Genomic DNA, 10260 nt, shown 5'->3' on the forward strand with positions numbered 1-10260 from the left:
GGCGCCTGTGGTCCCAGCTACTTGGAGGCTGAGGCAAGAGAATCGCTTAAGCCCAGGAGTTGGAGGTTGCTGTGAGCTGTGATGCGACCGCACTCTACCCAGGGCCATAGCTTGAGGCTCTGTCTCAAAAAAAGAAAAAAAAAAAGAAAAAAGAAAGAAAGAAAAGGAAAGAAAAATAAAATAACGAGTAAGACTTGCTATAACCACCTTGAAAGCTCACCCTGAACAAAATGTCTCACGGGAGAGAGAACCACTGTTTTACTGCCTGTCTTGTCATGATTGTCATCCCTTAGATTCCTGTGCTGAAGTTCCTAGAAGCCACCTCTTTGATTCCTGCTAAAACACCAGCAGGAGTTACTAAGAGCTATTGTTTCAAGAATTTTCTCTGCAGTTTCCATCTTTCTCCCTTCTCCACTTTTGGGCCCTGTGGTATAGCCAAAACCTAGTTAGTGGGAAAGTCTAATTCCTGCTGCTGAATCACAAATTGAAACTCGAGGATGCTTTTCTGTAGGGCTAGAATCCAAAGGAGGACTGAAATAGAATTTTTTTTTTTTTGAGACAGAGTCTTAAGCTGTTGCCCTGGGTAGAGAGTGCTGTGGCATCACAGCACACAGCAATCTGCAACTCTTGGGCTTAAGTGATTCTCTTGCCTCCGCCTCCCAAGTAGCTGAGACTACAGGCACCTGCCACAATGCTCGGCTAATTTTTTGTTGTTGCTGCAGTTGTCATTGTTGTTTTAGCTGGCCAGGGCCAGGTTTGAACCCTCCAGCCTCGGGTGACTGGGGTGCCCTAGCCACTGAGCAACAGGTGCTGCCTTGCATGAAATAGAATTTTGCACTCTAGCCTAAGACTAGCCAGTTCTATCAACCAAAATAACATTTACCAAGTACTTGCTGCTTGCCAGATACTGTTTGAAGTTTTGGATGCGCGAAGTTATATAGAATAGGGTCCTTTGGTTTTATTGACCAGAAAGAATTTGGCAGGTAGAGGAAACAGGGTATGCAAGTGAAGGATCTTTCCAGCTATCAACAAAAATTAAGGTAATTGGGTCACTAAGAATCACCAGCAGGGCTGGGGAACTAGGTTCACAGTTATGAAGCCCAGGAAAATGCCCATATATGACCACAGAATCATATTTCGGGAACCACTGCCATTGCTACTGAGTACCGAGGTGCAGCAGCTTAAACACCACTGGAATAGAGTATCAGACACCACAGCTGTCACTGCTGCCACTGCCACCCAAGAATTTCTTCGTCCTGCCGAGTTTCCTCAGACTGCTCTGAAACTCCTGATCTCAAGCAATTCTCCTGCCTTGGCTTCCCAAAGTTCTAGGTTTACAGGAACAAACCACTGTGCCTGGCTACATGTTTTGTAAGCTGCTAATTTTGGAGTAATTTGTTGCACAAAAATGAGTAACTAATGTAATACTTTTTCTACTTTTTCTCGATTTTTACAGTACGTTAGGCGAGTGGTGTTATTTATACCCATTTTACCAAAGAAAGAATAATTTGCTCTAAGATTCATAGCTATGCTCGGCATCCATAGCACAGTGGTTACAGTGCTGGCCACATGCACCGAGGCTGGCGGGTTTGAACCTGGCCCCGGCCAGCTAAACAACAATGACAATTGCAACAACAACAACAAAACAAAACAGCCAGGCATTGTGGTGGCTGCCTGTAGTCCCAGCTACTTGGGAGGCGGAGGCAAGAGAATCTTATAAGCCCAAGAATTTGAGGTTGCTGTGAGCTGTGACGCCACAGCACTCCACCAAGGGCAACAAGTGAGACTCTGTCTCAAAAAAAAAAAAAAAAAGAAAGAAAAGAAAAGACTAGTAGCTAGTAAATATTTGAAGAGATGGCGTGGCATTCGTGGCACAGTGGTTACGGCGCCAGCCACATACACTGGAGCTGGGAGGTTGGAACCCAGCCCAGGCCAGTTAAACAACAATGACAACTGTAGCAAAACATAACCAGGCCTTGTGGTGGGCACCTGTAGTCCCAGCTACATGGGGGAGCTGAGGCAAGAGATTCACTTAAGCCCCAGAGTTTGACGTTGCTGTGAGTTATAATGCCACAGCACTGTACCGAGGGCAACAGAGTCAGACTCTGTCTCAAAAAAAAAAAAAAAAAATCCAGCAGGGCAAGGTTCTTGTATGCATTGCATCAAGACCAGACCAGTGTGGCCGAGCAGATGGCTATGTGCTAGAAGGCAAAGAGCTGGAGTTCTATCTGAGGAAAATCAAGGACCAGAAAGGGCAAATAATTCTTCCTCTCTCCTTTTTTTTTTTTTTTGGTTGCCGTTGTCATTTTTTAGCTGGCCCTGGATTTGAACCCACCAGCCTTCATGCACATGGCTGGCGCCGTACCCACTGTGCTACAGGCAAGAAGCCTTCCTCTTTCCTGTCTTAGTTCATGTAATAAACGTTCATTATTCCAACAAAAAAAAATGGTCATTTATAGAACTAAAATTAGAACACAAATTGGCAATAAACCCTCATATATTATATGTGTGTGTGTGTATTCTGTTTTCTTTCCTTTACCCTACCTTCTTTCTCTCTTCTTTCTAGAATTTTGACTGTCCTTCTGGGGATGATTCCCTCTGTAGATGACTATATATTGCATCACAGTCTCTTCTGAATCTAGTCTCATTTTTAAATTTCTCAAGCATACCAAACTTAACCTGTTCCAAATTGAAGTCATTGGTTCCCTCATCTAGCACCTCAAGTCTGTCTCAAGTAAAAGTTCATCCTCTGACTTTCCTTTGTTTGATAAATGCACCACCAAAATTCTAAGTACCCTTACTGAAAATTCCAAAATCACTGTTTTTCTTTCATTTTTAGCATATTAAGTTAATTGTATATGCTGAGTACAGAAAATGCGAAACTAACGACAAATTTTTTTAAGGCAAGCTGAAACAACGGTTATTGAGAAAGAGAAAGGTTTGCAGAGGAAGAAAGTTTACAGAGCAGGTTATGTTTGCCATAGATAGTGAATGAGTCTCCATTGCCAGGGCAAGAAGGCAAAGAGGTGAAGCAACAAAATTTTAAAAATTTAAAATGATCTGTAACTCACAGTGTGAACAACCTTAAGTAAGGAACTCATGAAGTAAATTATGGAACATCCATACCATGGAATACCATGTAGCAATTAAAATTTTTAAAAGAGGAGGAAAAATTAAAATTTTATATTGCAGATAAAAGTCCTCCCTCCCTCCCTCCTTTCCTCCTTCCTTCCTTCCTCTTTCCTGCTTTCTTTCTTTCTTTTTTGAGACAGTCTCACTCTGTGCCCTGGGTAGAGAGCTGTGGTATCATAGTCCTCCACCCTTCCTTCCTTCCCTTCCCTTTCTTCCTTCCTTCTTTCCTTCCTTTCTTTTCTTTCCTGCTTTCTTTCTTTCTTTTTCGAGACAGTCTCACTCTGTGCCCTGGGTAGAGAGCTGTGGTATCATAGCTCACAGCAATCTCAAACTCCTGGGCTTGAGCAATCCTCTTTCCTCAGCCTCCCAAGCAGCTGGGACTGCAGGTGCCCACCACAATAGAAGTCAGCTTCTAAACTATAGGTATACTTATAGAGAGAGAGATCCCTAGATATAGACAGAAAAATAAAAGAAACAGGTATGTTCTCTTCATTGTCCATAAACTTACCTCTTAGAGAATGGCAGCAATATCCACCCAGTTATTTTTATTTTTTATTTTTTTGGAGACAGAGTCTCACTATGTTGCCCTCGGAAGAGTGTTATGGCATCACAGCTCACAGCAACCTCAAACTCTTGGGCTTAAGCGATTCTCTTGCCTCAGCCTCCTGAGTAGCTGGGACTACAGACGCCCACCACAATGCCCGGCTTTTTTTTGGTTGCAGTTGTCATTGTTGTTTAGTAGACCCAGGCTGGGCTCAAACCCACCCCTTTTGGTGTATGTGGTTGACGCCCTACTGAGGTACGGGAGCTGAGCTAGATACCCAGTTGCTTTTATATGGATTTATCTTCAAGCACTCCCCACTTCTCACTGCTGCAGGTAATAGACAACTTCTTCCATACTTTTTTTTCTTTTTTTTAGAGACAGAGTCTCATTTTGTGGCCCTCCGTAGGGTGCTGTGGCATCACAGCTCACAGCAACCTCCAGCTCTTGGGCTTAGGCGATTCTCTTGCCTCAGCCTCCCAAGTAGCTGGGACTACAGGCGCCCACCACAACGCCAGGCTATTTTGTTGTTGTTGCAGTTTGGCCGAGGCTGGGTTTGAACCCACCAACCTTGGTATATTGGGCCTGCGCCCTACTCACTGAGCCACAGGCGCCACCCCTTTTTTGTTTTTAGAGACTGAGTCTCACTTTATCACCCTGGGTAGAGTGCTGTGGTGTCACAGCTCACAGTAACCTCCAACTCCTGGGCTTAGGTGATTCTCTGGCCTCAGCCTCCTGAGTAGCTGGGATTACAGGCGTCCGCCACAATGCCCAGCTATTTTTTGTTGCAGTTTGGCCAGGGCAGGTTTGAACCCACCACCCTCGGGATTTGGCGCCAGCACCCTACCCATTGAGCTACAGGCGGCGTCCTCTTCCATACATCTTTGTTATTGTTGTTGTTCTGTTGTTCACTCTATTGCTAGGTAGGCTTTGTTAAGCCTACCTCACAGCAATCTCTAACTCTTGGGTTCCAGCGATATTCCTATCTCAGCCTCCCAAGTAGCTGGGACTACGGGCACCCATCAGGATTCCTGGCTAATTTTTTCTATTTTTAGTAGAGACAGGGTCTTCCTCTTGCTCAGTCTGGTCCCAAACTCTTTTTTTTTTGTAGAGACAGAGTCTCACTTTATTGCCCTTGGTAGAGTGCTGTGCCAACACAGCTCACAGCAACCTCCAGCTCCTGGGCTCAGGTGATTCTCTTGCCTCAGTCTCCCCAGTAGCTGGGACCACAGGCACCCGCCACAACGCCCGGCTATTTTTTGTTGCGGTTAGGCTGGGGCCGGGTTTGAACCCACCACACTCGGTACATGGGGTCGGAACCCTACTCACTGAGCCACAGGCGCCGCCCTGGTCTCAAACTCTTAAACGCAAGCAATTCCCCCACCTCAGCCTGCCAGAGTGCTAGTATTTTCCATTTATTTATCTATTTACTTATTTATTTATTTATGAGACAGAGTCTCACACTGTCGCTCTAGGTAGAAAGCAGTGGCGTCATAGCTCACAGCAACCTCAAACTTCTGGGCTCCAGTGATCCTCTTGCCTCCGCCTCCTGAGCAGCTGGGGCTACAGGCACCCACCACAATGCAAGTTAGTTTTTGTTTTTTTCTACTTTTAGTAGAGTGAGGGGGAGACGGAGTGGTGCGGGGTCGATGTTCGCTCTTGCTCAGGCTGGTCTCAAACTCCTGAGCTCAAGCAATCCACCCACCTCAGCCTCACAGGGTGCTAGGATTACAGGTGTGAGTCACCACACAGGCCTTCCATACATCTTTGTTCCCTACTTCCCATTCTACTGGACCCAAACAGATTCTTTGTGCTCCCTACCAAAACAATCACAGTATCATCACAGATCTCTCTCTTCCAACCTAACTCCTACATTGCCTTCACAGTTACGGACCCCAGGCTCAAATAGTAACAGGTAGTTACTCAGCTGTAGGCTTCCAAGACATAACAGGAAAAAGTTTAACTACGTAACAGTCCCTGAAAATGCCATGCCTTTACTTACACTCTTCCTTCTGCATAGTATGATTATTTTCTTCTTTCCTGCCTGGCAAATTCCTTCTCATCTTTTCGCACAGCTCAAATGTCACTTCCTCTCTGGCTCTGCCAGCATTACTTTACCCTTCTTGGTGCTTCCAAAAACATTTCGCATACATCCCCTTGTTCTTTCTTTTCTTTTCTTTGTTTTTTGGGGAGGAAGTCTCACTCTGTGCCTGGGGGAGGGTGCTGTGGTGTCATCGTAGCTCACAGCAACCTCAAACTCTTGGGCTCAAGTGATCCTCTTGCCCCAGTCTCCTAAGTAGCTGGGACTATTGGCGATTGCCACTATACCTACCTAATTTTTCTATTTTTAGTAGAGACAGGTCTCATGCTCAGGCTCATGAACTCCTGAGCTCAAGGGACTCTCCGAGCTTGACCTCCCAGAATGCTAGGATTACAGGTGTGAGCCTCCACCACACCCAGCCTGTGTATACACCCTTTTACGATACATTTATATTATTCTGCCCAACTTATGCTTATTTTAGCCTTTGCAACCATTTAAGTTATTTTTGAATAGATTAAAAGAATCTGTATTTAAGATACAAAATGTTTTTGGTGGTTTTCCTATCAAATGTGAAATGGACTAATGGTATATTAAAAGAGTATCAAGTAGCCTACCCACAGTGGCACATGCCTACAATTCTAACACTCTGGGAGGCCGAGGCAGAAGGCTCTCTTGAGACCAGGAGTTCTAGACCAGCCTGAGCATTAGACCACCACCCCTCTCTATTAAAAATAGAAAAATTAGCGGGGTGTTGCGTTAGGTACCTGTATCCCAGTTCCTTAGGAGACAGGCAGGAGGATGACTTGAACCCAGGACTTTGAGGTTGCTGTAAGGTAGGCTGCCTCCATCCCACCCTAGTCGGGCAACAACCCTAAGACTCTGTCTGAAAGAAGGAAGGGAAGGGAAGGGAAGGGAAGGGAAGGGAAGGGAAGGGGAGGGGAGGGGAGGGGAGGGGAGGGGAGGGGAGGGGAGGGGAGGGGAGGGGAGGGGAAGGGAAGGGAAGGGAAGGGAAGGGAGGAAAATCCAACCACAACTGATTTAACACTAGCAAAAAAAAAAAAAAAAAAGAAGAAGAGGTTATTGCTCACATACCAAACAATTTTTTTTATTCTGAAGGAGTTTGATCCAAGATTCAAATGATATCTGCTTCTTGTGATAATTTCTTCATTATTAGATAGGCTCTCCTTTCACTGAGCCAAGTTGGCTGCTAATAGTTCCCTGAGTTACATACTTCCATTTAGTAGAAAAGACTCAGTTTCCCTGATAACTGGAACAAAGTTCCCAAAACTTAATCTTTATTTTTTTTTTGAGGCAGAGTCTCACTATGTCACCCTGAGTGCGATGGTGTCACAGTTCACAGCAACCTCAAACTCTCAGGCTTAAGTGATTCTCTTGCTTCAGCCTCCCAAGTAGCTGGGACTACAGGTGACCACCACAATGCCCGCTATTTTTTCTTATTGTTGTTGTTTTTAGGAGGACTGAGCTGGGTTCAAACCCACCAGCCCCAGTGCATCTGGCTGGAGCTCTAACCACTGAGCTACGGGCACCAAGCCATCCAAAACTTAATCTTATTAGCATTGAATAGTATGAGTTGGGTCATATGATCACATGCCCATTTCTGAACCAATCCAGAAGTGAGGGGAGTTAAGGGAATATGAGATATAGTGATTGGCTTGAGTTGTTATCCAAGATTTGAAAGTGTGAAGGAGGAAAGAGAAAGGGAGGTATTGGTGTGCTCCCACTTAATGAGCACAATGTAAGGGTATATGGAACACCTCCTGGGTGCGGGATGCAGCTACAACAGGGAGTTTACAACATTATAACCTAATTGTACCCTCGTATTAATCTGAAATTAAAAAAAAAAAAAAAGAAGGCAGCGACCATAGCTCAGTGGGTAGAGCGCCAGCCACATATACCAAGGCTGGCAGGTTCAAACCCAGCCTGGGCCAGCTAAAACAACAATGACAACTGCGATAACAACAACAACAAAAATAGCTGGGCATTGTGGCAGGTGCCTGTAGTCCCAGCTACTTGGGAGGCTGAGGCAAGAGAATCACTTAAGTCCAAAAGTTTCAGGTTGCTGTGAGCTGTGATGTCACAGCATTCTACCCAGGGTGACAGCTTGAGACTCTGTCTTAAAAAAAAAAAAAAAGGGCGGCGCCTGTGGCTCAGTGAGTAGGGCGCCGGCCCCATATGCCGAGGGTGGCGGGTTCAAACCCAGCCCCGGCCAAACTGCAACCAAAAAATAGCCGGGCGTTGTGGCGGGCGCCTGTAGTCCCAGCTACTCGGGAGGCTGAGGCAAGAGAATCGCTTAAGCCCAGGAGTTGGAGGTTGCTGTGAGCTGTGTGATGCCACGGCACTCTACCAAGGGCCATAAAGTGAGACTCTGTCTCTACAAAAAAAAAAAAAAGGAAAGAAGGAAAAGCAACATACAGGAAACCACCAAAAGGAAAAAAAAAAGGGAAGGAAGGAGAAAAGAAGGAAGGAAAAAAGAAAGAGAGATAGAGGGAAAAGGAAAGGGAAAAGTATTTGATTAGTTATTACTTTATTTATTTATTTATTTATTTTTGAGACAGAGTCTCACTATGTCACTCTCAGTAGAGTGCTGTGCCAGCACAGCTCACAGCAACCTCAAACTCTTGGGCTCAAGCAGTTCTCTTGCCTCAGCCTCTCAAGTAGCTGGGACTACAGGCACCTGTCACAATGTCCGGCCATTTTTTTTTGGTTGCAGTTGTCATTGTTGTTTAGCAGGCCCAGGCCAGGCTGGAACCCACCATCTTTGGTGTATGTGGCTGACGCCCTACTCACTGAGCTATGGGCACCGAGCCTATTTTTTTTATTTTTGAGACAGAGTTGTACTTTGTTGCCCTAGGTAGAGTGCTGTGGCACCCTAGCTCACAGCAACCTCAAACTTTGGCTCAAGTGATTCTTTTGCCTCAGCCTCCTGAGTAGCTGGGACTACAGGTGCCTGCTATAATGCCCAGCTATATTTAGAGATGAGGTCTCTCTCTGGGTCAAGCTGGTCTCGAACCTGTGAACTCAGGCAATCTACCTGCCTCAGCTTCCCAGAGTGCTAGGATTATAAGCATGAGCTACCTCGCCCAGCCCAGCTATTACTTTAAAATATGGTTTTCATAGGAGAAATGCCATAATCATCAACCAAAATATTAATGGTACTCTTAATTTTACAAACAGTGCAAAGATCATTAGGCTGATTTTGACTATGTTTACTTGCTACAATGAAATTTATTAAAAAAAAATCAAATATAGGTGGCACCTGTGGCTCAGTGGGTAGGGTGCTGGCCCCATATACCAAGGGTGGTGGGTTCAAACCCGGCCCTGGCCGAACTGCAACAAAAAATAGCTGGGCGTTGTGTTGGACACCTGTAGTCCCAGCTACAGGGGAGGCTGAGGAAAGAGAATCACCTAAGCCCAAGAGCTGGAGGTTGCTGTGAGCTGTGATAGCACGAGCTGGAGGTTGCTGTGAGCTGTGATAGCACAGCACTCCACAAAGGGCAACAAAGTGAGACTCTGCCTCTAAAAAAATATATATATATAATTAAATATAATTTTGACAGACTTGGACTATCAGTGTCATCCTCTCACCAAAATCCTCCTGATTTCTAAGTAGCATCTAATTACCTGTGTGCCTGAAATAAGTCACTAAACTTCTTCAGGCTTTTTGTAAAATGAGAATGCAAAATTACCTAATCTCTAACTTCCTTCCAAGTTCAAAACTTTTATTGCTGGGTGTGGTGGCTCACATCTGTAATCCTAGCTCTCTGGGATGCTGCGGTGGGTGTATTGCCTGAACTCAGGAGTTTGAGACTAGCCTGAGCAAGAATGAGACCCTGTCTCTACTAAAAATAAAAAAACTAGTCAGGCATCAGGGCAGGCTCCTATAGTCCCAGCTACTCGGGAGGCGAGGCAAGAGGATCGCTTAAGCCCAAGAGTTTGAGGTTGCTGTGAGCTGCGATGATTCCATAGCACTCCACCCAGAGCAACAGAGCGAGACACTGTCTCAAAAAAAAAAAAAAAAAAATTATATACAGCTTTGTGCAGTGGCAGTATCGTAGCCAATGAGGTTTATCTGAGGCATGATTATTGCTGTTTGAAGACTTTTCCCAATACCACTCCATGATGACTTGAAATATAGTTGGCATTGGCAATTTTTGACAGTCTCTACAGAGACTGAAAAAAAATTACATTAGCAAAGTAACTATTAATTGTAAAATTTAATGTTTGTTATATACACAAATTTCAGACAAACATTGTGAAATAGAACGGTACTTTCTGTGTCTTATATACACATTTTATAGTGCATTGCACCTCTTAATATGTAATATGAATTAATGTCATTATCATGCATAAGATATGCTTCCTATGCATTCTCTCATGTCCCCTGCATCATCATTGCCCCTCAGATACACTTCCAACCACTGCGTGCCCCTTTTCCTTTGAAGCCCATGCTTTCCTGTCATCTTACTCTTTACCCCTCCTCCTCATTGTCCTATATTGACTTCTAAGACACGCTTCTACATTTGTT

The 10260-nt window shown here is 44.8% G+C and overlaps 1 non-coding gene across 1 annotated transcript; it reads left to right on the forward strand.

The window, feature by feature from the left end:
* The first annotated feature begins 9764 nt into the window (after positions 1-9764).
* LOC128571300 (U4 spliceosomal RNA) lies at positions 9765-9905 on the forward strand. The gene has a single exon (XR_008375735.1). It is a non-coding gene; the product is annotated as a U4 spliceosomal RNA (small nuclear RNA).
* Positions 9906-10260: the final 355 nt, after the last annotated feature.

The sequence above is a fragment of the Nycticebus coucang genome, chromosome 18 (assembly GCF_027406575.1).
Source record: "Nycticebus coucang isolate mNycCou1 chromosome 18, mNycCou1.pri, whole genome shotgun sequence".
Taxonomy (NCBI): Eukaryota; Metazoa; Chordata; class Mammalia; order Primates; family Lorisidae; genus Nycticebus; species Nycticebus coucang.